Source organism: Onychostoma macrolepis, chromosome 01, assembly GCF_012432095.1.
Source record: "Onychostoma macrolepis isolate SWU-2019 chromosome 01, ASM1243209v1, whole genome shotgun sequence".
Classification (NCBI taxonomy): domain Eukaryota; kingdom Metazoa; phylum Chordata; class Actinopteri; order Cypriniformes; family Cyprinidae; genus Onychostoma; species Onychostoma macrolepis.
Window position 1 is genome coordinate 17,116,836 of NC_081155.1, and position 6,412 is coordinate 17,123,247.

Consider the following 6,412-nt stretch of genomic DNA (forward strand, 5'->3'; position numbering starts at 1 on the left):
TCAAAATCATTAGTTCACATCAATTATTATTTGGAGTATAGGTTGTATAAAATAGCTATTTCAAGTTACAACTACAAAAACATATATTAGCAAATAACATTAACAAATGTTTTTTAAGTAATGACACATTTATGTAATGTCATGTAATTAGACATAGATTGAAATTTATTGTATTAAACATTTAGTTTCAAATAAATTGGAAAAAAAGAAAAACATTTAAATGCACCAATGTTTTTTTTTGTTTGTTTAATTGTTCACCAAAGAAATGGTAGCACAACAATACATAAAACTTGTCAGCCACAAGACAAGTAAAAATAAGCTTTGGAACAGCTTGTTAATTGTAACTATTCTGTAGAAGAAACAAGAACACACAGTGTTCAAGAATATATGCTATATCCCTTGTGAATGCCTGGATGTGCATTAACAACTGGGCTTAAATTAAAACAGAGGCAAGTCTCTGTAACTTTAAACTTGGCAGAAGAAATGTGTGAACACACATAAACTGAGCACTAACAGCACTAATATGCAGAGGCAGAATACACTTTAATGTCTCGTACGGCTTTGAGCACCAGAAACCTAGTATCAGTTGGCTCTTTAGTCTGTTGGGGAGTAAAATGAATCGATTAATAAAATGAAAGAAATGATCACAAGAAAGCAGAACCAGTCAGGCACAATTTTGATTGTATTATTCAACAAATATTGTAAACTTTTTCAATACATTGTCATTACTTAAGCTGTGAAAAACAATGCAATGCAAGTCTATAATGGATATAGAGTAGACCAACCTTGATTTGTTGGGAAAGCTGTCAACAGCTGCCCAACATTCCCTCTTTAGACTGAAATTTCTCAATTAGATGATTGCTTGAGATTCTTGCCCACAATCCTGTAGTGAACACCTAAAACAGAAAAACAAAGTGCTACATTTCAAGACTAACTGTAACTTTTAGCATAAATGTTTAGCATATGCACATCACTTTAAGCTCAACAACTCAGTTACAGTTATTATAAATAATAATAGTTACGAATATATATCTAAGAGACAAACTAGCTTTAACAAAAAGCTAATTCATGCACACGTGCTGATATTAAACGACTGAAGCTAAGGGTAATGAAATGCTAGCATCACAGCTAAACTGAACATGCAGAAACACACTTGCTGAACTTATCTTAACTGTGAACCAAAAGAAACACGGATTTTAATATTAGCATTATAGCTTCGGTGAACCGACAGAGGAAAAACCGCCGATCAGTAAGTTAGGCCCATAAGACTACTTTAGCTTTAACTACAGTAACGCTGTCATTGGACCGGTCTTTTGGATAATCAATCAAAGAGAAAGAAGCTAATTTTCACACTCACCATTTCATGATGTTTTCCAAATCCATCGTGTGCATCATCAACCGGTCTCAGGTCTCTTCAAACATCGCGCGCTCACGCAGATGTGTTCAAATGGGGCTCCTCCCCCTTAGAGAAACTTAACACATTAAGCTAGCTCTACTTAACATAATCATTGCATGCAATATTTCGTCTGATTACTTCAAATAACTAATTATATTTAGTAATGGCGACGTGTTTTACAAAAACAGAGTGTAGGCCTACTTTCTTAGGTAAGAACTCTGTAATTACAGGTAAGTGCAAATAAAATGCAACCATTATTTGTATTAAATCAACAAAAAAATATCTATATTAATTTTGAAATCAGTCAGATTTCAGATAAATGTGTAAAATCATGCGTAAACTATAATATAGACTATCACTTGCTGTATTAGTCAATGACCAACACAACAGTTCTTGTGAAAAACATAAAGTGTATGAATATGCTGTCTAAATATTATTATATCCTTCTGAAATGAATGACAGCATCCTCATTGCTGAGCATTTAACGCTGTCAGCTGCATAACATGCAAAACCTGTTTTTTGTGGTGCGTGTGAAGAAAATTATCTTGATTTTGTTTTTGATTCAGACAGAAATTGTCTGAATTGCTAACAGTCTACATAATCATTCAAATGATCTACATATCAGATACCAACACCACAACCCATTTATTATTCAGATAGAAAAGTTTCACATTGTGAGTTTTACCTTGAAGTGCAGATAATTACATATTTTGCTTATATTCAGAGTTGGAAAGTAACGAATTACATTTACTTTTACTTTTTTGTGTAGGCTACTTTCTACTTTTTAAAGTAATTTTTAAAATCTGTAATTTTACTTTTACTTTAGTAGTCTATATTTAGTTTGAAGTATTGTACTGAAGCACTGAAATGTTGGGGGGGGGGGATTTTTTCAGTAATTAAATACTGGGTCGTCAGAGTTGGTATTGTGGTTTTATCAGACACTTGCACTTAACATTATATGAAAATCAAGCTCAAATGGAGTTAACAAGGTTTTTGGCCAGCGAATGACAGAGATCTGTGTTTTGTCTGTCTTTAGAACGGCTGTATCTGAGTGCATCGCATTATGCTTTGAGCTATGCTTTCATCAACTTTACATTACAAGTTATAACGTTTATTGTAGCTATATGGGCGCTTAGCTTTTCTTGTTGTTTAATACACTTGGCCAAAATCTCTGATATGAAGCGCTATATGCACAGGAGGATATTTAAAACTTACAAATGTATTGTTATTTATTTACCCTTGCGTTGCGAATAAGCGAAGATCTGTCTCCTCCAGGCTGTGAGCGGGGAATGGAGGCGGGGTGGAGTTATGAGGTTTAGCTGACAGCTTGAGGATAGTAGAGGTCTAGTGTGTTCAAGTCAAGTCGGATACATCGTATTTACGAGTTGAACGCCACCACAAAGTCGTAAGCCCCGAGTTTCCGAGTTGGGGGCGTATCAGTGAAAAACGTGTTGGATGCGATGGACGCAGCCAAAAACTCAAGATATGCAGCGTCGGTAAAGTTGTTGAAATAATATATATATTTTTTTTGTAATGTACAATAAAACTATATAGGCTAAGTTACATGTACAAAATATTATATTATTGTATAATTATAATAGAATATATAATTATTCAGTTTACATCATAAATTAAATAAAAACGGAAAAAAGAAAAAAACACAATGATGCACATTCTTCATTCAATATTTTGTAGATGAAGCTAGAGTTAAAAATAAAATAAAAAATAAAAATACGTTGAATTTTATGTAGAAAAGTTAAATCGCCATCTTTTTCCGACCAAAGTGACTTGAACACACCCGACGTCGACATGTCAACTCGTAAATATGAATGTCCCAGGAGGACTTGAACGCAGCATTAGACTAGTGCGCTGGTGCATTTAGAGTGCATTCTTTCACTGCGTGATTCAGTCTGTTAAAATGCATTTAGAATGATCACAAAATTGAAGATATAGGAGCAGAAAATGTATATATTTATATAATTTCATATAGTAAATCAATATCACACGAAGAGTGACGTTTTTTTTTTCCCTCCAAAAATCAGCATGATTACATATAGGCCTAGATTTTTTTTTAAATGCATTCATATCCTGCATTAAACAGTGTGTAAATACATCTAAATGCCACTTCAGATGAAGCTTCTGTGTTTCCTCTGAATTGCAAATATGAATTTTGTTGATACTGATTTAATTTGCCTGGTAACAGCCCAAATGTATTATTATTCTAAATAACTGATTCCTTTAATTAAAAACAACTAGTTTGAGATTTATAGGCCTAACCCAGGGGTGTCAAACTCAGTTCCTGGAGGGCCACAGCCCTGCAGAGTTTAGTTCCAACTCTGCTCCAACACACATACCATGTAGTTTTCAATTAAGCCTAAATGGGTAGATAGTGTTTAATTAGGGTTATACTACGGGCCATTGAATGCTTGAATCTGATTGGCTGACGAACGTTCTGAGGTGTGCAATTATTTTCAGGGAAACGCACAGCGAACATAGTTCCAGGCAGCTCTTGACCTCATTACATGACCATCTCACTTCGCCAAATGATTTCTGTTATTTCAAAGGTCTTACAACAGCAAAATAACCAAGACCCACAACGACACTGGCCAAATAAATAAATATAGTAAACAATATGATAAAAACGACAGATCATGTCCATGTTTTTGCCACAAAATTGCGCTTTATTATGTATGGAAAGCACATCTTATCTCTCCCGCTCTCTCTCCCTCACAGACCGCACATACATAACAGTTACAGTTTGCACACACACTAGCATACATCGTGCTAATGTTGTTAGCGCTACTCTGACGATTTTATCAGTAAACAACTTAAAAACTACATGACTTCTCACAAGAGAGGTAACAACAACGGCGCAGTTCGTGAACAAAAGGAAGTAACTGTTAAGTTTCACTATAACTAGAGACATTGCCGCCGAACACTATTGAGCAGTGGCGGTTTTAGGCATGGGCGAACGGGGCAGCCGCCCGGGGCGGCATTTTTTCATGACACGTGGGGGGCGGCACAAGCACTTGAAAAAAAAAAAAAAAAATCATCTGCGCCGCTAAGCGGTTTTCTATTATCTATCATATTATCTATCATATAACTGTGCGGGGAATTGGCAAATTGGCGCCCCTGCTTGTTGAGAAGGTACCGAGCACAGAAGCTGTGTGAGAAGTGGAAAGGGGAGGGGGTGCGGCCGCGGGGGACAGTTCACCTCTCTCAAATTAGTGGGACAAGTGGGCTAAAGTCAGTCACACCCAGGGGCGCGGGAAGTGCTGAGGGTGCTGTAGCACCCCCTGTTTTTTTTTATGTGGGCAACTGTTTAATTGCTGGGAATATTAAAAAAAAAAAATCGGAGTGTCTATTTAAGTGCAAATAGTTATGTTGCTGGCATAGGCTATTTACATTAACTCCACCCACAAATATATGATTGGGATATGGGATAGTCAAATATGCAAAAGACGGTTACTAGCTGTCAGATTCAGTGGTGCAGATGGTAAAGTTTGCGTTACAGTTCTTTTGACACGATCGACCGGGGTTCGAATCTGCCTTTTGGCGAACTTTTTTTCTCCCTTTTTAAATTTCAAATCACATCAGAAAAGCATTTATTTTTTAATAAAAATGAAGGAAATAATCAAAAAGTTGAACATAAAGAGGGGGCGCTCAGAGGGGGTCTCGCCCGGGGAGTAATTCAATGTAGAACCGCCACTGCTATTGAGAGACGCACAGAGGTAATTTTCTCTCTCTCTCTCTCTCTCTCTCTCTCTCTCATAACTTAGACTGCCTTTACTTTTGATTTCATTTTGCATTCGTTATTCAACAACATTATGCAACATTACAGAATTTATTTTCATCAAGAGTTACATTAATGTTTTGACAGAGATCTTGTATCGACAATGGGAGAGCCTGGTGAATCTTGATATTGTTATCCTGGAATATGTACATGGGTATGTCTTCCACCAAAAATCTACATACTGCATCAGTTAGAATCTAAATGGCAACTATTTCGGTCAGGCAGTGTAAACTACATAATTTATAGGTCACTTTAAATTAAAGACTGATAACATGAAAATAGTCTGCTAAACTTCAACTTTTCTGCTTAACCTTCTCTGAGGTAGCAACAGGCAATCTGGTTTATTTACATAGTTTAAAAGCATACAGACGGTTTTTTTTTTTGGCCTTTGTGCCTTTTATTTGAAGGGCCTTTGTTGAGACTTGTTTTTTTTTCTGACGCTCCTAGTCAGTGTCATGTTCTAAATACAACAAGGCAAACAAATATATTGTGGACACAGACGTTGCATGGTAAGTGGCATACAAACCATGAAAAGGAGCAGTTCCAGACTTGTTTCATGCATAGTGGCAATATAAATGTAGCACAGCTGGAAGACATTTTCCTTTTTACATCACCACATAAAAAACTTGTCATTACAAATATTTTTCTTTTCTTTTCTTTTCTTTTCTATTTACTAAAGAAATAATGATCAACATTACCTATAAATAGTCACTTTGTTTATTCAGGTGCAGTTGAAACAGTGACCTAGTACAGTTGAAGCACTAGTTTCCCTATAGCGCATCTAATGCTTTTAAAGTAGATTAACTCATTTGTAATGTTGAAATAATTCAAAAGAAACCGTTCTCCAAAAATAATTTGAATTCAGCTCTTTATTTTATTTCTGTTCTTCATTAGGTACAACAGTTTTCTATTTAATGGCAGAACATCTAAAAATAGATAGAGAGCGGTTTGTCAGCAACTCTCCCAATCAATGACTGGGAAACTTGTTCCTTTGCAGTTTGCTTTCAGAGTTGGGCATGGAGTTGAAGATGCCACCCTCACTCTGATGGATAAGGTCGGAAAATACTTCCTTAAAAGGAAAGCCTCTGTTATTGTGGGAGACTCTTCTCATCCCCTGCATTGTTCTTTTCAGTTACTTGCATCTGGCAGATGGTATAAAGTGCCTTTGGTCTAAAAGGCCAAGTATAAGAAGACTTTTATCCCAACTGCCAATGGTATTTTAA